Source organism: Saccopteryx leptura, chromosome 4, assembly GCF_036850995.1.
Source record: "Saccopteryx leptura isolate mSacLep1 chromosome 4, mSacLep1_pri_phased_curated, whole genome shotgun sequence".
NCBI lineage: Eukaryota > Metazoa > Chordata > Mammalia > Chiroptera > Emballonuridae > Saccopteryx > Saccopteryx leptura.
In genome coordinates, this window is record NC_089506.1 from 27,533,465 (window position 1) to 27,555,658 (window position 22,194).

At 39.7% G+C, this 22,194-nt stretch overlaps 1 protein-coding gene across 6 annotated transcripts in view; it reads left to right on the forward strand.

Moving 5' to 3' along the window:
• Nucleotides 1–22,194, forward strand: part of UNC5D (unc-5 netrin receptor D) — a 524,296-nt gene that overhangs the window by 269,038 nt on the left and 233,064 nt on the right. The window lies entirely within an intron of this gene.

A 22,194-nucleotide genomic window follows, 5' to 3' on the forward strand; every position in this document is an offset into this window, starting at 1 on the left:
CACTTCCTTGAAATATCCCTGTCATTCAAAATATAGAAGCTTAGGGCTGTCCTGAAATCGTTAGCAACTTTAACATCTGCTTTAAGGACTCAGGAGGAACAGTTATGAGGTTCAGAGCCTTACAGAGCACCGACTGGGGGTCAGGGACTTGACTATGTGCTTACAATTGCCGACGCACCTACTGCCTGTGTTTATCTGACGTTCTAGCAGAGAAGACAGGGAATAAGCAATATGCCTCATAAATAAAAACATCTAGATGATAAGAAGGTGAAAAGTACTAGGAGAGAAAACGTGAGCAGGTCAGGACCTGAGGAATGGAGAGTGCAGAGCCCAGGTTGCAGTATTAAGTAGGGCTGTTGGTTAGACTCAGTGGACAGGTGGCGTCTGGGCTGATGTGAAGAAGTGAGATTAAGACTCCTCCTTCTAGAACCTACAAAGGTTCCTTGTCTCACTCAGACCCAAACACAAAAAGTCCAGGGGCCTGAAAGGCTCTATGTATGCTGTCTCCTCTCCCTTCTTAATTCTCATCTCCTCCTCCTCTCTGGGCTTTGCTGCCTCCCTCCCACCCGGTACACCCCTGGCTCCACGTTTGCTTCCTGTGATTTCTCTGGTATAGTCGTCCCACCTTGTCTGCAGAGGATCTGTTCCAAGACCCTCAGTGGATGCCTGAGACGGTGTATAATACCCAACCTTATATATACTATGATGTTTTTCCTATACGTATACACCTATGATAAAACTTAATCTATAAATTAGGCATGGGATAGTAACAACAATTAAAATAAAATCGAATAATTATAATAGTATACCACAATAAAAGTTATGTAAGTGGCTTTGGTGCCATTATTAGGTAAAATAAAGATTACTTGAATACAAGCACTGCGATACTGCTACCATCAACCTGAGAACGCAAATGGCTCCTGAGTGGCAGGCAGGGAGTGTCGAGTGCATGGAGACCATGGACGGGGTGAGTCATGTCCGGGTGTGATGAAGTGGAATGGCGTGAGATTTTATCATGCTATTCAGAGTGGCACATAATTTAAAATTTATGAATTGTCTATTTCTGGAATTTTTTATTTAATATTTTTAGGATTCCATTGATGGTGAGTAAATGAAACAATGGAAAAAAACTGAATTAGAACGAATTACTGTTTTACAGACATGCTCCTGCCTCAGGACCTATTTATTTATTGTTCTTAAAATATTCTTCCCTAAATATCCATGTGTCCTCACCTCCTTTGCCTTCTGCCCTCCTAGGCCCTTCTTAACTACGCTGTCAGAAGTTGCAATCTCCCCTCACTCAACCCTCCTAATTCCTCTTTCCTATTCTATTTTTCTCTATAGCACTTTATTGTCATCTAGCATATGTGTGTGTGTGTATGTGTGTATATGTATGTATAGGTATAAATATAATATAGGCAGGAAGGGAGAGAGATGAGAAGCATCAGTTCTTCATTGCATCACCTTAGTTGTTCATTGATTGCTTTCTCATATGTGCCTTGACTGGGCGCTCCAGCAGATCGAATAACCCTTCGCACAAGCCAGCAATCTTGGATTCAAGACTGGGATCTTGGGCTTCAAGCCAGTGACGATGGCGTCATGTCTATGATCCCACACTCAAGCCAGCGACCCCACACTCAAGCTAGTGAGCCTGCGCTCAAGTTGGATAAGCCTGATTTTCAATCCGGTGACCTCAGGGTTTCGAACCTGGGCCCTTTGTGTCCCAGTCCAATGCTTTACCCGCTGTGCCACTGCCTGGTCAGGCATATGCTACATATTTTTAAAGGTGTTAGACAATACACACATTTTATCTCTCCCTCAAAATGTTTGCTACTCCAAGAGGAGTTCTGTCTCCTTTGATTACTAAATATTGTGTGTCTAACACAGAGATGGCACCAGGGAGATTGCTGAGTGAATGAATGTCGTATGTAAAATGGTTGTTTATCTGTTCAACAGTTCTTTACAAATTTAAAAGTTTGCTTGTCAAAACAAAATAGTGCATTAAACTGGTCATTTTGTTCACATTATTTATTTCACATTGGTAAGCTATACTGCTTGCAAAAATTAGGGGATATTTCAAAGTGAATATGAAGTGATTAAAAAAAGCATTTGATTTTTTAAATTAAACAAGAACACCAGAAAAGCAAACGACAAGTCAAAGAAAGTTGTTCAATTATGCTAATGAGATGCAAAGCCAACTTTTAGTTCACGGGTGAAAATGCACTCTACAAAAGGCTGAAAGTACTGGAGTATCTGCACGATCCCTGGTCCCCTAATTTTTGTGAGCAGTATATTTCAAAAATATACTCCACTATTGGACAGCATAACATTCCAACTAAGAAAACTGGAATTCATTGCTTATCATTACAAACATAAGCCACATAAGAAAACCAGAGGTGAAAAGGGGGAAAATTTATCCAGCTAAAAGAAAGTAGATTAAACTGCTCAGTATGATGTTTCCATTGTAGCGCCCTTATCCCCACCTGTCCCTCAGCCCAGTCCATTAGGCCTCTCAGCAGCCTCATGAGCTGACATGCAGACGCCCCACACAGGAAAGAACAGTCGAAGAGTTTGTGTGCAAGACTACCGCCCCGGTGTGCTGGTGTGCAATCCTCTCGCTAACATTAACTTGACGCAAACCCTTTGAGCCTCCCCATGCCATCACGTACCCGTCTGCCAAGCTCTTACAGTTAGGGAATGAGCAAATGAGGGTTTTTGAGAGAAACCTTTAAAAGACCCATTACCAGAATGCCAGAGTGCTCCACCCCGCATCACCGAGCAGATGGAAGTTGCCGTAACCAACCAGGAAGAGGCACACATTTCCAGGCTTGTGCAGAGCATTCTAATCCTAGGGGATGATCTCACAGTTGCCGGGAATGGGGTAACGAGTGGAAAGCGACTTTTGGTCCTTGCTTCCTGACCTAAGAGCTGCTACTAACCAAGCACAGCTTTCAACATGGCTTTCTTTTGTTTGAATTTAGCATTTCTTTGGCTTTTGGTGTCTGAAAATATTTTGTCTTTCCTTCGTGGCAACTCAAACACAAAGAGAAAAATCAACATTTTAAAATTCAGATAAGCAGGAGTTAGTTTTCAGTTAGAGATTTTGAGCACACTGCTTTTGTGTGATAATATTTGAAATTTATTTCCACAAGTTATTGCACATTCATTTCTGGAGTTTTCATTGCAGAAAATTGCCAGAAGGAATGGATTTTGTCTTCTTCAGCTGGCAGAACAATTTTCCACCTGTCGCCCAAATATTTGATGAGAAGGATTATGTTGCCGGCTCTGAAAGTTTATGCTGTGGATCCCGTGGAAGCGAGAGGGCCTAATGAAACCACTGCCCTGATATCAGAGTCCAGCTTGCTAAAGTGTCTATAAAGCAGTGGATGGATTTCTGGTGGTTAGGGCCATTTCTGAACATCTAGCTTCAATGGCACACACATCCTTACACACACACACACACACACACACACACACACACACACACACACACACCCTTCTCAACTTGATGCGTGGCAAATGATGTTTTTCATCCTTTATGCTATAACGGAATTCTTGTGTTCAGCAAAACTTGTGGTCTTGCCAAAGAGCTGAATTAATTGCCTGAAATAATTGTTGTTCATCTTTCTGGCAAATGGAACCAAACAGAAGCACTGGTACAGAGGTGCGGATGAAATTGTCATTTGATTTCAGGTTCAAGTAATTTACTGTCTCCATTGAGTTTTATGTGCCTCTGTAGTTCGCTAGGTATATAGCCAGCCAAGCTAGTACAATCAACAAAAACAGATTTCAAAAATTCATACATAATGGCAGCAACCTTTTAAACTGTCAGAATAAATATAAAACTGTTTTTCCCTTGTTTCTTCAAACACTTTATGAACATCATAAGTAATAATAATATTGCTGCTGTCAGAAGAATTTTTCTGAAGTATAGATTTTGCCATGCCGTATCAGGACGCCTCAGCTGGCTCGGAGGAAGGGCTGAAATTCTCGGGCTAGCATGCATGTCCCTGATAATGAGATGCTGACTTTGCTTTCCTATCTTATTTCCTACCACCCCGTGCACCCCACCAGCCAGTCCAACTGAACTTTGATGTCTAGCATACTCTTTGCAAATGACCTAATCCTTGTGCTTTTGTGCACGCTGCTCCTCATTCTGCTTGTGTGTCGAATGTAACTTTTACCTACCCGTCATGGCCTAACTCAATTCTACCCTCTCCTTTTAAAAAGCCTTCCGGGAAACATGCAGCTGGAAATCGTGTCTCTTTGTGATCTCAGACCAATTCGTACACACGGTTTCTGGAGCTTTTCAGTTTACGTTGTTCGTTCCCACCAGTTGTGTACAGATCTAGAGTAAGACAGAGTCTATCACAAAGAGCATTTTGTTGTGTTGTTAACACGGACATACCAAAGACGCTCCCATGTATAAGATGCACCTCAATTTGGGGGCCCGAAATTTGAAAAAATATGTGTTACATAAAGTTATTGAATTCAAGTTTTATTCATCATAAAATTCATACAACTCCTCATCACTGTCAAAACTCCCATCCATTAGCTTGTCCTCATCAGTGTCTGATGATGAATCATTGTCTTCATATATTGTTGCCTCGTCCTCAGTTCCATCTATGGCATTTGAAATGCCACAACCACTGTATAAGACGCACCATTTTTCAAAAAAGGGTGTATCTTATACATGGGGAAATATAGTAATAGTCTTGCCCCAAAATGAATTGCGTGTTTTTCCGCTAAAAATCTGCTCGAGTTGGTACTGGATGTTTGTCCTTTCCACAGCTTATCAGTGTCACCTGGCTTGTCAGTTGATGTCCATCTACCGCTAGCAGAGCCACTGCAGGGTGCTGAGGGCTTTCACCATCTGTTAGAACCTGCTGCGTTGATCAGAATCACTTTTATATTATGAGCTGATGGGAGCACAACATTGCACTAGGTACATCCGAGACACAGAATGGACAAGCTGCTCGTACACCCTCCAGTTTCTCTCCTAACTCTCTGGACCGCCTCTCCTAGGAGCACCTACCAGACCTGCCCCTGCAGGCTCGGTTTCTGAGCACTTTTTTGTCTTTCTCAGTCTGGGCACAAGTGCTGAGAATCTCTTTTTTTTTTTTTCCCCTATTTGGAGTTTCCCAAGTGGCAACGTGCAAGTGTTTGAGGAGTCCCTAGTTCAACATGCCACCTCTTTTTGGAATGGTAATTTTATTTTAAAATACAAGGACATTCAGAAAGAAATACAAGGACATTTTTGAATTAACTAAATATAAATTTGGATCAAGCAAAATTTAAATGGTGCCTGGTTTTTAAGAGGAAATAGGTGATGGCAGAGAAACGTCCTGTTGGTGCTCACGCCGTTTTTCTCACCTACACTCTCAGGAGGTCTGCATTTATTCTTCTCTGCTGTTAGGATTATTTTAGTACAATAATTTAAAAGGTGCTGATTTAAGATTTTGATTACCTGGCGTTTTTTGTAGCTGACAGATTTTCCCCGCTCTCTTTGCCTCCCCCACTCAGATTTTTCCTTTGCTTCTCTTCTTCCCCGAACCAGTGGCTCAGTCCCACCTTCAGAAACCTCCCTCTCTCAGAGTTCCCTGACAAGGCGGCCGGACAGTTGAGAAAGCGTCTCAACTGTCATGTAATCTTGTTCAAAGAATTTTGAAACTAGGCGTATGAGTGGAACAGGGTGGAAAGGGTAGGAACTGAAACTTGCTAGTGGGATGATAGTTCTGTCACAAAGCAAACCTTAATTAACACGGTCGAGGGGCAACGGCAGATAGGCAATGTCTTGTGGTTTCTTTTTACTGTTAGAGAGAGAGAAGTGAGGTTGGGAAGGTACCAATTACTTGCTAGTGTGGAGACCTGGGGTGTTCTAGAGCTGGAAGGGATCTAAGGGGGGCCACCATCCCCTTGCCCTTTTTTTTTTTTTTTTTTAACAGAGAGAGTGAGTCAGAGAGAGGGATAGATAGGGACAGACAGGAACAGATAGAGATGAGAAGCATCAGTCATCAGTTTTTTGTTGCGACACCTTAGTTGTTCATTGATTGCTTTCTCATATGTGCCTTGACCGTGGGCCTTCAGCAGACCGAGTAACCCCTTGCTCGAGCCAGCGACCTTGGGTCCAAGCTGGTGAGCTTTGCTCAAATCAGATGAGCCTGCGCTTAAGCTGGCGACCTTGGAGTCTTGAACCTGGGTCCTCCGCATCCCAGTCCGATGCTCTATCCACTGCGCCACCTCCTGGTCAGGCCATCCCCTTGCCTTTAACCTGGATAGTCCTAGGGCGCCATGGGTCTGCGGCAGGTGCACTGTTTCCAGCACTTCACAGAATGTGGAGGGAAAGGTTCACTTACAATGTAGTTCTCTGTGGGCTGGAGCTTTTGCAATTCAGTGGAGTTAGATTGGTAATAATGGATTAATTACAGATTCTGATTATTTGTTTTCTGAGAATTTTTTAAAATACAGGAAAAACAAACATCTGTCTACCCATCTTTAGCTCTGGTGATTACGATATTATTAGTAGTAGTATTTAGAATGTTCCATAACTGCTTATATTTTCTAGCAAGAGAAGTAAGCAGTGTAGCTAAAATTAAAGTGCTTTCTCTTCCATAGCTCTTTGTTTTTCCTTTTCCTCCCTCATCTTCCCCGGAGTCACTCCTCTCAATAATTTAATATTCTCCTCTTTTATGTATGTTTATATTTTAGCATATATTTATGTACTCGTGAGTAATAGTTATGCATTGCTTTATGACTATGATTTATAAAAATTTACAAAAATGGAATCCTACAGAATATATTCTTCTGTAACCTGCTTTACTCATGCAATATAAATTGAGATTTAGCCATGTTAGTAGATAGTGTATTACTCCCTTCCTGCTGCAGAAGAGTATCCCATCCCATGAATATGCCTTATTTGATTTATTAGTCCTTCCTTTAGGAGACAGGTATATTGATTTTAATTTTTCTCTAGAAAACATCTAGAACGTATTTATTTGTGTTTACTTGGGCTCATGTCCTGGTAGAAATTTCTATATATCTCTAATTATTAATAATCATTGGGGGGAATTATGATTTAACAACTGCTGTTCGCTAGGAAGAAACCATTAAATCGCGAACTCCAGAGGAAGAAATGGTCAAAGGAATTGGATGCCATTGATGTAATGCACCCTCTGACTGAACCAGACTAGATTTAAGTCATCTGAGATATTTTCTACCCCTTGACAGAAACAGATTTTGAGTCCACAGATCCCTTTGGGTGCATATTTGGAGTCTCAGAGCAGTAGAGGTGGGAAATTTTTCACAACATTTGACCTAAAATCCCACTTCCATAATTGAAGCCCCATTCCCTCTTGCTTTCTACAGAAGTAATGAAGCCTGGCTACTTACCTCCACATCTAAAGTAACTCTTTCTATTCCCATATGCTGATTTGAAGTTATTTTTCCTTTAAGCAGCATGAGTCCAGTCTTCTTAGCCTTTCTCCTAGGATTTCTTCCCCTAGGTCACCAGTAGTCCTCTGTGACTGGATTATATGTATTTAGCATATGGCCTATTAAGTTGGGCAGTTATGCTTTCTAATAAGCGGCAGTTTCACCACTTAGGCATTTATTTGCTTGATAAAAATGGGGGCAGGGTAATTATTTAGCGTAAACCTAAAGTTAGGTCAAACATGTTCATAACAGGATGGTCTTCAATAGCAAGGCAAAAAACAACAAGGTAAACAACCTAAATGGCTATAGATATCAGAATGGATAAGTAAATCATGATATATTCACGCACTTAGAATACTGCAGCGATTTTCAACCTTCTTCACCTCGTGGCACACATAAACATTCTGCAGCACACCAAGAAGTATATTTTTGGCCGACCTGACAACAAACATAGGTATAATTTTGGTTTGTGCGCACCAGACAGCTGTTATTGTGTTGGCTGTTGTCATTTTTTTTTATTTGATATTCTAAGAGAAAAGAGGTCAGTGCCCCTGACTAAATAGTCAGGTATAGCATGTATCAAAAATTCTTAGTGCTGTGTGAAAATTGCTAGAGTTCAGCAATTAGAATGCATGGACTCCAACCACGTGCCTTGGCAAGGATGAATTTTAAAAACACTGTTGAATACAAAATACAATCAGAAGAATAGGAATAGCTAATAAACATATGAAAAGATGCTCAACACAGTTAGCCATTAGGAAAATACAAATCAAAACCATAATGAGATCCTACTTAACTCTGGCTAGGATGGCTATAATATAAAAGAAAAATAATAACAAGTGTTAAGAGGACGTGGAGAAATTGAAACATTGATCCCTTGTTAGGGATGCAGCCACTGTGAGAAAGAGTTGACTGTTCTCAGTGTTAAGCATCTAGTCACCGATTAGTCATCCAGGACCCACCGATTTTACTCCTAGACATATAGAAGAGCAATGAAAACATATCCACACAAACACATTTACAAAGGTCCAGTCAAAATTATTCACGATAGTGAAAATGACCCAAATGTCCATCAACTGATGAATAGGTAAACAATGTGTATCTATACAATAGAATATTACTTGATAATAAAAAAGGAAGCGCCAAGATATGCTACAACATGGATGAACCTTGAAAATATGCTGAATGAAAAAAGCTAGTTCCAAACAATTCCATGTTATATAATTTCATTTACATAAAACGTCCGGAATAGACAAATTTATGGAAACAGGAAGTAGAGCAGCTGTTGCCGGGAGCTGGGGTGGGTTGGAGGGAAGAGGAATAGCTGCAATGGATACAGGGTTTTCAGGGGAGGATGGATGAAAGTGTTCTAAACTTAGACTGCAGTGAAGGTGACACAACTCTGTGAGTATACTGAAACCGTGGAGTTGTACAGTTACAGTGGGTGAATTTTATGGTAAGGGAATTACATCAAGATTTTTAAAAAGCAGTCAGAAGATTGCATGCATTCTATTACAATATTTATAAAGTACAGAAACAAATAATGTTTTCTAGAGTTGTATAGGTATAGTATAAAAACAAACAATAAGGAGGAACATATTTGAGAAAAGAAGGACAAATCCTCAGAGTGGCGGTTGTTAGCAGTGAGTTTCAGAAAGGGGATCATGTCAGAGAGAATCACAGAGCAAGGGTGTTGAGAATGTTTTATTTTCTTAGGTTGAGTGGTGTGTTTCTTTTATTATCACACTTTATTTCTGATGTTTATGTTCTATAATTATTTAACCAATACTTAGTATTTAAAAATTATGTGCATCGGCCCTGGCCGGTTGGCTCAGCGGTAGAGAGTCGGCCTGGCGTGCAGAAGTCCCGGGTTCGATTCCCGGCCAGGGCACACAGGAGAGGCGCCCATCTGCTTCTCCACCCCTCCCCCTCTCCTTCCTCTCTGTCTCTCTCTTCTCCTCCTGCAGCCAAGGCTCCATTGGAGCAAAAGATGGCTCGGGCGCTGGGGATGGCTCCTTGGCCTCTGCCCTAGGCGCTAGAGTGGCTCTGGTTGCGACAGAGCAACGTCCCGGATGGGCAGAGCATTGCCCCCTGGTGGGCATGCTGGGTGGATCCCGGTCGGGCGCATGCGGGAGTCTGTCTGACTGCCTCCCCGTTTCCAGCTTCAGAAAAATACAAAAAAAAAAATTATGTGCATCAAATACTTAAAATAAAAATCTGAATGCAGCCTTCTCTATCTTTGGAAGGAGAGAGTACTAGTGTACTAGTGGCACAGTATATGTGTACGCTGTTCTGGCTCCTTCAGGAAGAACCCTGGTAGGGAGGGCCAAAGGGTGACACCCAGGAGAGACAGCCTCTCTCTTAGCTGATACAAGAATGTGTTTTCGGTGGTACAAATCTGAATTGTTTTGTATTAAAAATGTAGGAAATACAACTTGCTTTCTGAAAGTAAGGGTTTTGTTTGGATGTTGGTTTGCGCCATGGGAGGGAGAAGCAGAGAGGACTAGGTGAGAGGTGAGAACAAAATGACAGAACCCTGTGCAGGGGTGGACCAGTTACTTCTATGGAAATGATTGTCTGATACTCAATTTAAATTCTAGTTTCCTGAAATTTAAATGCCTTCCAGCTCTGGGTGCATTAAAATAATCCTGCTGTCCAACAGAGAGATTATATGAGTGAATCAGACATATTTTTTATTTCTGTCTTTTTTAATTGACATGTATCATTAGTTCTAGGTGTACATCTTAATGATTCAATATTTGTATATGTTGTGAAATAATAACCACAGTAAGTGTAATTAACATCCATTACCACACATGGTTACAAATGTTTTGTATGTGTGTAATGAGAGAACTTTTCAGATATTCAATACAGTATCATTGATTATGGTCATTGTGACTTACTTTATTTTATAACTGGAAGTTTGTACCTTTTGATCCCACCTGTCACCCCTTTATCCCGCCTGTCACCCCTTTATCCCACCTGTCACCCCTGCATCTGGCAACGGCCAGTCTGTTCTCAGTATCTATTAGCTCTGGGTTTAAAACTTATTTGAATATTTTTAAGGCTTCACATACAAAGGAGATAATATGGTATTTGTATTTTTCTGTCTGATTTATTTCCTAAATAAATCCTTTAAGCCCCATCCGTGTTGTCTCAAATGGCAAGATTTTATTGTTTATGGCTGAAGAATATTCCATTGTGTATGGAAGTGTGTATGTGTGTTGTAAATAATGCTGCAGTGAACATGGGAATGCAGATATGTGTTTTTAGTGTTTTTATTCTCTTCAGATAAATACCCAGAAGTGGAATTGCTGGATCATATATGGTAGTTTTAGTTTTAATTTTTTTGGAGACTCTTCAGACTGTTTATTAGTGGCTGCTCCAATTTAATATCCCAAAACAATGCACAAGGGCTCCCTTTTCTCTACTCTTGCCAACACTTGTTTTCTGCTGTCTTCTTGATAATGGCCATTCTTACCGGTGTCAGGTGATAACTCATTGAGGTTTTGATTTGCATTTCCCAGACAATTAGTGATGCTGAGCATCTTTTTGTGTACCTTTCGGCCATCTGCCTTCTCTGGAAAAATACTCAGATCCTCTGCCCATTTTTAAATATGATTGTTGGGGTTTTCTTTGCTACTGAGTTATCTGAATTCTTTATTTTAGATATTAGTTACTTAAGAGATATATGATTTACAAATATTTTTCTCTATTCAATAAGCTCTGTCTTTTCATTCTGATGATGATCTCTTTGCTGTGCAGTTTGCTGTTTATTTTAAGAAATCAGGGAAAACGACCAAGTTTTAAGACTGGTAATTGTGTCACAGAAGAGGAATTGCATCTGTGACATAAAAAGTTAGTTGATAAACTGAACTAATTTAGAGAGAGAGAAAAAAAGACGGGAACTAAGAAACACAGAAATTAGGAGCCTTCGATCCTAACGCTGTGATTTTCAACTCCATAAATCATTTGGTTGGTGAGAATTCCATATAAAACCTCATACAAATCTTATAAAACAATATATCCCTGGTTTACAAGAGGATTCTTCTAAAACATTCCTATTGACCTCTTTAAGATGTTTTTCTGTTTCTATGTGCCCACTCTTTATAAAGTTACCTGGTATTTTTGGCAACTGCTCGAAGGCTGTTACACACTTATCTAAATTGGGTCTCATCAGCAGCACCTTAATGAACAAACTCTCTATAACCCAGCCTTAATCAAAATGTTTTTAAAAATTAGAGCGATGATCAGCTATCAGGCTCTCGGTGCTTTTCTCGGATATTAAAGTTCAGGTCCCTTGAGGAACAATTCACATGATTATTTGAGTATCCAAAGTTATAGATTGCATGGCATCATGCCTCCACCAACCAAAGCATTGTATATAACACCCCCTACCAATCCCGTTTCCTCAGCAATATTGGCTAATTCTAAAATTTAGCATTCAAAAGTGTTTATTGTGCTGTTAGACTATTTTTAGAATCAATTTCGTGACGATGCTTTAGACAACTGGTGTCTTTCTTAGATCTCTACAATCAGATTTTAGGAATCACTTTTCTAATCAGCTGTGCACCCACTTGGCAGTGATCTGATCCAAACTCAATTGTCTTAGTCTTTGATGAGCTCTCATGTGGAGCCCAATCTACACTCCCTCAAAGAGAAATGTTTCACTTGCCCTTTCTCTGATCAGTGGAGCCCTCACAGAACTCCAGGAGCAGAGGAGATGATTACAAAGAGCTCTGTGATTTCAACCAATTCCTAAAATGCCCAGGGGTATTTTTACCCTACAAGCTGTTTATGCAAAGAGAGGAAGTTTAATCTAGCAGGAAAGAAAAGCTTATGGCAACTTTGGGTTTAAATGTCAGATTTTTTTTTCACTTGAATCTCCGTATTATATGTATTGAGATGTTTCTGGTTCCCTCACCTCAACTCTGTCATGAACAAGTGGAATATACCTAGACAACCTAGGTTCTGTGATTGGCACTTTTCTCATCTGTAAAATAGGAATTAAGTTGGATGTTTTCTACAGTATCCATGCAAAGATTCCAGAGAGATTTGAACCAGTCTGACTCTTTCTGCTTTTACAAGAACAAAGACATCCCAAATGTCCATGTAGTCTTTTCCTTGAGCACATTTTTTTTTTCAAAACACAGCATAAAATTGACTTTTATACCCTGGCTCTGAAAAGTTGCTTGTACAGACCAGATTGACAGTATTTACCAACTAGTGATTATCTTTGTTAGTTACCAATTTAACATAGTAAAGTATATTAAGTGGATCTAGAAGTATTTACTTCTTCAATTGCTTATAATTAAGAGCCATTTTTTACTCATAATTATAATAGCATTGCTGTGTTGGCCTATTGAGGACATTAATTCACAATAAAAAAAAAAGCAAGTATGGAGAGATACTGCTGTAGCAGATAATTTTCAAAAATGACATCTAATTATTCACGTGGAGGGTCATGTGGATAAAATCCTGTTGGAGTTTTAGAGCGACTTAAATTTCCTTTCGGAACCTCTGAAATTATGAGTGCATTCTTTGTCTGCTTTTCTGCCCAATTAAGACCAAAAAAAAGTTAATGTGTTCACTTCAAAGGTATTTAGTCATAGTAAAATCCAGTTCAGCTATTAAAAAAAAAAAAATCCTCTTTTCTCTCCCTGCCCTCGAGTGTTCACAAAGAATCTACAAATACAGTCTGTCATTGTGTGTGTGTCCCAAATATAACTGGCGTAATTATCTTCGCATTTGGCTCATTAAGCATTGCATTCTTCTGTGACTCACGGCGGTATGACAATGGCCCAGCAGTGAAATAATTCCCTGGAAAACAAAGGGGAAAAAGCATGATTCTGTTATAGTGGTTCTACCTGTAAAGTCTATTGCTGTCAATTGAGGACATTGCTTTGATGTATAATTAATCTAAGTGAAGTCTAGTCTTCTCCGCTTACTAATAGGAAACCAGTAATCTGCATTTGCGACAGGCCCAGGCCTTCAACCAAGCTCAGGGTCCACATTTATCTTGAAGGTTTGTATTGTTCTCTGCAGTCATAGGAAGAAGCAGCACATTCTTCAGAGAGTGGCTCCCTGAGTCCTTGGACACTAGAGTTATAATAAGATGGGAGCTCGCCTCATCCATCTCACCTGGTTCTGTAACGCAGACAGGGACCTCAAAAGCACTTAGTACTTTGAAAGCCAAGCAATTCCAAGATCGAGGGACCGTTCGTTCCTGCTGAGTGGTGGTTGTCATAGTTGTTTCACATGGTGTCGAGGTGGGGTGGGGATTACAGACATAAGATTTATGGAAGACAAGTGAGTTCTTTTGTTGTTTGCAATGTTATCATTTTAAGCTATACAGACATATTTCCAAGAATTTAAAATGTTGAGAAATGAAGGATTATTTTTTTCCATATGAAGAAACTCTTTGTAACCCTCCAAGAGAAGGGAATAAACAGGAAGGGTAAATGCTTATCTCAAATACAGTGGTTGTCTCTGAACACTCGCATGTCCCAGACCCAGTTTTTAATAACATATAGAAACCTTTTGTGCTCCAGTGTTGCACGTTGACACACCTGATCTTTCAAAACCCCACGTCCAGCATCCCAGTCCGTAGCCAGGCACGCTGGCCTCCCTGACCCTGGCCACATGTGAATGAAGATATGGTTATTGGTATTCATTATCGTTCAGAATTCTGTGTGTCTTTACTTCAACTTTCTTCACATTTCATTATGGTTTCTCTCTGTAATGTGAAATCACCTGGAAAAAAATACAAAATCTAAAAGCCTTATCAATTGTACTCAGAGATATAGACTAGTAACGGTTGTAGGCTTCAGGGTTATGTTTTCCTCTTTGTTTCAAACTGAGACTTTCAGGATCTTCCTTTATCCCTTTGTCTTCCGGACCTCCAGAGCCAGCCTTAGTCTGGCTGGCGGCATTGTATTGAGCCCCCAAACAAGGCGGTATTGTTTTGTTGCCAGTCCCCTGTATGTGATGATAAGTGTTGTATTCCAGAGGCTCTTTCCCAAAAGATGGACAACTCCAGTCCGTTTACTGTGACTTCTGGAATCAACTGGTTATTATTATAGTCTACATATTTATACATGCAGTAGGTAAAATAGTTTCTAAGCCTCAGTTTTCCATCCTAGGAATAGTCTTATAGGAATGAAGTGGTAATGAAGTAAGTACATAATTATGAGTTTTATTGCCAACATGCAACTTGTCATGGCTTTCTGTTAGATTGTTATGCCATTGTAGACATCATACTCTCAGCTGTAACTCTGTCTTAATAATGTCTAAATAAATAATTTTATTTATTTATCTAAGAGAGAGAGACAGACAGAAAGGGAGAGAGATGAGAAGCATCGACTTGTGGTTGTAGCACTTTAGTTATTCATTGATTGCTTTCTCTTATGTGCCATGACTAGAGTCTCCAGCCAAGCTGGTGACCCCTTGGTCAAGCCAGGGACCTTGAGCTTCAGGCCAGTGACTGTTGGGCTCAAACCAGTGACTGTGCGGTATTGTCTATGATCCCAAACTCAAGGCGACAACCTCTCACTCACGCTGGTGAGCCTGCGCTCAAGCCTGCAACTTGGGGTTTGGAACCTGGGTCCTCAGCATCCCAGGTCAACACTCTCTCCACTGTGCCAACGCCTGGTCAGGTTTCACAGTGATTCTCAATGTCTTGACATAGTTGTGTTGTCTTTAGTTCTAGGTACTAAGTGTGCCTTATTTCTGCAGTTATGATGTTAAATTCTAACCCTAGATAACTATAAATGCCCCCATTGACTTCCCCTTTGTGAGCCCTTGGGTTGATGATTCTAGATTTCCCCAGAGATCAGTTTTAAATAGGCCTATTTATTCATTTAGATATATCAGATGCCTGAATATATCTGGCACTATCTGAGCAGTTTAGTCATATTTTTAAGGAAGAACACTTTAAAATACTTTCTTCCTGGGAATTTGAAATGCTTGTTGGTTCTCTAATTTTATATTTGAAATGGCCACAGAAACTGTATTTGACTAGGAAAGCACTGTAGTCAAAATTGTTTTAATGTATATGAGGGCTGCAAAAAACTTCTGAGCAATAGGGAAAAAATATGATCGTGTAATGATATATACATCTATTCTTTCCTCTCCTGCCCTGTTTCCTCCACTTGCCTAAGAAAATTTTGATCCTCCCTGAAATTCACCTCTAGGTTAGGAAGTATTTTTTTCCTGTTAGGGCACATTGACCCATTTGATTGATGGTTTAATATCTTCCCCCAAAGTACCAACTAGTATTGGTTGTTTCTTTTAATTTCAGGACCTGTTCAGTAGTAACACAGGTCATTACCAATCTCCTGACCCACACCCTAGGTGCCAACAAAATTAAGTGCTTGCTGTGAGCCATAGATACCTGCAAGCTATCAACCCATTGATGACAAATGGCAGCTGAAATGGCCTACAATATGCACGTGATTGCCTGATTCATATTCATTTCTACATGGAGGTAGGATGCTGAGAAAGCTAAATAATTAAATCACATAATGTAATTAAACTTGCTCTATTAGAGTGCTCTTCCCCCCCCCCATTCTTCTTGCTGACAGTATGCATACCAGGCTTCACCCCAGTGCAATTATGCTGAATAGTTAATACTAAGTCGCTCAAGTATATAGTAGGCGTTTTTGTTGTTCCTGCTTTCTTTTCTCCGAGTTCCATAAGTCAAATGCCATCTTTTCAAAGTACCACTTCAGGTCTTCAAATGACATCTGTAGAGCTCTTTACCAAACACATTATAGCAGAAGACGAGTAGCCTTAATCTTCTGAGAATATCCAGGTCTCCAAAATCTGTCACTGGGTTATGATCTTAGATATTGCTTTGTAAAGAAAAAATAGGTAAATTTTCAGGCATTTCTTGAAGTGCTGCTGAGGAGAGTGGGCTCTTGCTGTAGCAATTTCTTCCCCCACAAACAAAATCTGCAAGATGCAAATCTACCTGTTTCATCTTTCATCCATCCATCCATTCCTTAACCGTCCCTTAACAATTCATAGTAGTATCCTAACAATAAATTCTATTATATATATATATATATATTTATATTTATATGGATTGATTCTTTAATGTCATATAATCCCCTCATCAATTTACATTTATCTACTTGAATATACACAATAGCCTAATGGTACTGCATTGTTCTCTTTCTACATGGGCTAAAGTGGAGCGCAAGTATGTCAGCTATTTTGAAGGTCATATAACTAATCGGAAAGAAAGCCTGGATGTGGATCTAGCACTAACGTCAGAGCCCACATTTGTGCCCTGGCATCAGGCTGCTTCTTGAGGGAAGGTATGAGGAGGAACACTATTTTGTGGTGCCAGTACACCTTAGTATAAAGCAGTAGTTTCGGACAGTGCCTAGCATCTCCTCTAAAGAGGATAATGAAATTAAGTCCCCTCTATTCTACAAGTTCTATCTCCCGATTGGATGAATGTCAATTGAAATCAAGACACAACTTTTATTACTGGTCACTAGTGCCACGTGGTGTATTATTAGTCTTTACTAAATACCACGGCCCAGCCAGCTCACCCAAATCTGTAAATTAGGAAAAATAACAAAAGAATGATTTTATGTGAGCATCACCCTGATATCAACACCTTGGGTGGTTTCTAGAAGGACTTTGTCTCACAAAGGTCGTTTGTCTCTTTAGGAAATGGAAGACAAATCCTGTTCGTTTTCTTTTGCTTTATGAATCCTTCACATAAAACTATTGATTATTTTTTAGAAGGTGTAATATTTTTCTTGCATAAGACATTTTTGTCTGGAGCTAACCATTTGAGTCAATATTCTGTTGCTTTTGGAATAGTGAAACTGATCTTTTAATTGCTATAACTCCAAATTGGTGAAGAGTGAATTAATTTATTGGAAAAAATAACAAAAAGTAAGATGTGATTGGTATCATTAAGCACTTGATACTTAAACAGTGGAATCTATACAATCAAGTTTCATTTTTCTTTTAGAGATTATACAGCTGCCTACATGTTTTTTAAAACTATAAAACAAAATCAGAATGGCAAAAATATGAATATGCAATTTATAAAATATTAAATAAAAAAGATTAATAAACATGCTTTAATATTAACTATGCTAGTAATAGAGAAATACATATTAAACAATTACTATTTATTTTTACTTACCATTTAGCAAATATGTTTAATACGAGAGAAGATGAAGAAAATTGGTAAATTTTTATGATGCTGGTAGTTATGTCCGTTTGGATGGTCCATTGAAAATTAATTTATCCAACCCTGGCCAGGTAGCTCAGTTGGTTAGAGCATCATCCCGAAGCACAGAAGTTTCCAGTTTGATTCCAGTCAGAGCACATACAAAAACAGATTGATGTTCTTCTCTCTCTCTCTCTCTCTCTCTCTCTCTCTCTCCCCCCCTTACTCTCTCACTGAAATCAATAATTTTTTAAAAAATTTAAAGTAAAAAGAAAATTTATCTATACATCATATGTACTTAATACATATTTATTGCAATTATAATGGCCACAAAGTTTCATCACAGCTTCATTTATCTGTTTAGATTTTCACTTCATTTGCCTTGGAACCTAGTCTAGTGGAAGGTGCACTGATATGCATGAATAATTGTATAGTAGTACAAAGTATAATGGAAGAACAAAGAAGTGAAAGGCCACCCAGAACTTTTGATATTCCAATGGGGCTTCGCATGTGATGTGTCATCTAAGCTAAACTGACGGTTGAGAATGGGCTTTGAGCAACAGAGAGGAAATTAGTACTCTAGGCAGAAGAAAAGCATGGGTGCAGGTCCCGGGTGAAGAACACTTAATCCAGGAAAGATGTGAGAGACAGTTCCTATAGCCTCCTGGTGGGGAGGTGATTAGGCATAAAGCTGGAGGTGTAAGCTCTACCCAGATCATATGTAGGCCATGTCACATAGGAACCTTACCCAAAGCATGGAAGGGTTTCAAGACAGAATGACATAATTCTAATTGGCATTTTAGAAAGCTTCTTCTGCTTGCATATAGAATGATTGAAGGAGGGCAAGCAAGAGTGATGGAGAAGACAGTTAGGACCAGGGTAGTAGACATGGGGATGAAGAGCAGTTACTGAATTTGGAAGGTGTTTAGGAAACAGACGTAATAGGGCTTGGTGGTGATTTGGCTGTGGGGGCTGAGCAGAGGGAATGTGGGGGATGCCCAGGTTCTGGCGTGGGCAACTCAGTGACCATGAGGGCCATTCTTTGACTAAGGAAATCTAGTCCTAAGGAATATCTGAGGAGCTGATTTAGGCAGATGTTTGAGGGATCTGTGGGGACATTTAGGTGAGTACATCTAGAGGCAATTTAACATACGGATTTGAAGGTCCGGTGAGAACTGCACTGGAGTTATAAATTCAGGTATAATTGGTACAGATGATAAGTGGAGAATCATAATATCAATATAAAGCTGGAATTTTAAAGAAACTAAATGTTAAATAGGAAAGAAATGGCAAGATAAAAACTGACAATCTACTCTCAATCATTAAAAATTGGTTTAATGAAAAATGAATAATAGCATGAAACAATGAAATACCATCTTACAAATTTATATGTGCCCTATCTACAGAAAGCCAAATTATTAAATGTATATCTGAAAAAGATATAAGAATGAGATGTACCAAATAATTAATAGTGTTAATCTTTGGAAACAGGGTGGAAGTGTGTGTGTATGTGTGTGTGTATAAATAATATATGCATAAAATTGGTAACTTTTCTATAATTTAGTATTTTATAAAAGGCCACAGTTTTCAATAGAAAATACATCATGAAATGTTAAAGGATATATATTTTTTCATTGTACTTGATTGTACTAGAATGTTTGCAAGTTCCAAGGTCATCATGAAAGAGATTTTAAAAGATTGTTTTCTGGGTAAAATTTCTCAATATATAATAACATGAATTCAGTCGTGAATTCAATCTTTTGTGTTTCATCCAAACAAAAGTAGCATAGTATAATGGAGAAAATACTATTCTAGATATCGACAGAGAGATTTTTTTCACTAAGTCTGCTCCACAGAGCTCTTCATCAAGCTGTTTAACCTCTGAGGGCCTGGTTGGCTTCTAAAATAAGAGAGTTGTCCTAGATTTAATCTGAGATAAACTCCCAGCCTCCTTTGCCTGAGTCCAGGTCACATCCAAAAAATACTATCAAACCATGTTCCAGTCAAACTGGCCCATGTTCAGATTTTGAGATCTGCAACTAGATGGTCACCATCTGAGTTTTTAAAATGTGACTTGGCATCTAATAAAGATGCAGGTATTTCAAAAGGATGTTAGCATTTATTCCTTATGCTTTTGTTTTCTCCCTTTTGTTTCTCCTTTTTGTCATTAGCGGGATTGAAAGTCCCTGCTGTATTAGTGTATAGAACATAAAACACCAAGCTTTTCCTGAAGGGTAATTTTCCAAGAATGAGAAACACGAGCGTGGTGTTTGATTGTTTGGTTTTCTGTCATTCAGTATTGCATTAAAACAACCATTTTCCCCTAACTCTAAATGGCCTCACTCTTGAAATCTGTCACTTAGAAATGAAAGGTGGGCCCTGGCCAGTTGCTCACTGGTAGAGCGTTGCCCGGTTTGTGGAGGACCCAGGTTTGATTCCTGGTCAGGGCACACAGGAGAAGAGACTGTCTACTTCTCTCCCCCTCCTGTTTCTCTCTCTCTCTCTCTCTTCCCTGTCCACAGCCATGCCTCAAATGGTTCGGCAAAGTTGGCCCAGGGCACTGAGGATGGCTCCACGGCCTTGCCTCAAGTGCTAAAATACAGTTGCTTGGTTGGTGAGCAATAGAGCAATGGCCCAGATGGGCAGAGCATTGCCTAGTAGAGGGCTTCCAGGGTGGATTCTGGTTGGGGGCGCATGTGGGAGTTTGTCTCTCAGCCTCTCTGCCTCTCACTTAAGAAAAAAATAAAAAAAGAAATGAAAGGTGTTAACACTTTGAAAGCAAAACTTTTCCCAAATTCCACTAGGGTCTCAGATGATGTTGAAAACTATTCATTGGCACACATTTACACACACATGTATCCATTGTTGGGAAAAACTTAATTTACAAGTTCTATCTCATCCACTATTTTCAGCAAATTATTACCTTTTATTTAGATTTTGAAATAAATATTTTTATAAATTTTATAATCTAATTCTTTCCACTTTTTTTCCCTAGGGAAATATTTAGTTTTTCCCTATGAATTTTACTACACTAGAAGTTCAAACTGGGAAGTGAAATTTGGAAGATGCCATAGTTTACAGAGCCTTTTATTACATTCCTGCTCTGGAACAGAGAATCATGTGTGTGTGTGTGTGTGTGTGTGTGTGTGTGTGTGTGTGTGTGTGTGTGGCGGGGGGGGCGGGAGGGGGTAATGTGTATTTTTTCCTGATTCCAAGTGCTTATTTTAGAATATACTTAAACATATAGAAAAAGCAAAATGCTTAATAAAAATTTAAATCACCAATAATCCCACAACATGTAGAAAACTACGGGGCTAAATTTGGCCTCTTACTTCAGAATTTCTTTGGAAAAATTGTTACAGGAACAGATGCGTTTTACTAAGTCTGATTGTATATTGCTGCTTCCATTAACAGACAAGGCCTGTCATCCGAACTAGTGTAAAATCTCTGGCTTAGCCCTAATTTCAGAACTCCATTTTGCAGATGATTCAAGCAAGAGATAAAATGGTGTTGGCCATTTCAAAACCAAACCCAAACAAAAAACTTCCTCTGTGGCCTTGGGAGCCTTGTCACCTATGTTACTGTGGCTGAAAGAATCACTCTGTGTCATCTATGCATTAGAAAAAAAGGCAGCTCTTTCCTCATTCAAAGTATACACACAGAATTACTTGACACTGGCCGTAGGCTTCATGCTGCAAACCAAGACAGCTATGTCTCTATAATTGGGTGGTTACTCGTGTGGATATCTCAGAAGCCCTTAGGGAACAGCACAGGGAAACAAGACATGTTAGAGCTAAAAAGGACCCATGGTTTATTACAAACCTTAATATCTATATATGAGAGTAAACTTTTAAACCGTGAGTTTCTAATGAAGGTGATATTTAGCTCTACCTAACTCATTCCCTATACTCATGGCACACGTGGCATCTGCCACAGCCTGGGCTAGAGTGTCTCCTATTCGTTCTCCTATTCAGCTCGTATATCCAAACTGTGCTGCAGCTTCGCCTTGCTGTGATGTCTTTCAGAAACCCTCCCAGGGAAAGTGCTTTCTTCCCTCCCTCTCTCTCTCTCTCTGTGTCTCATGTCTGTGCTGCTGTGACACTTTGTCTATACTTCCAGTATACTGTTAGCAGGCTTGTTACTGTTCTGTAATTATTTGCCTCTAATTTCCCTCTCTGAGCTCCTATTGTTTGTGTGTGTGTGTGTGTGTGTGTGTGTGTGTGTGTGTGTATGACAGAGAGAGACAGAGAGAGGGACAGATAGGGACAGACAGGAAGGGAGAGAGAGAAGCATCAGTTCTTCATTGCAGCACCTTAGTTTCTCATTGATTGTTTCCTCACATGTGCCTTGACTGGGGGGCTACAACAGACCAAGTGACCTCTTGCTCAAGCCAGCAACCTTGGGGTTTCGAACCTGGGTCCTCCAAGTCCCAGTCTGCTGCTCTATCCACTGCGCCACCACCTGGTCAGGCTCTGTGAGCTCCTTGAGGAAATTAACTATGTCTGAGTTATCTTTGAATGCAAGGTAGCTTAAACTGCCTAACCTTAGTAGGCCTGCACAAATTTGTC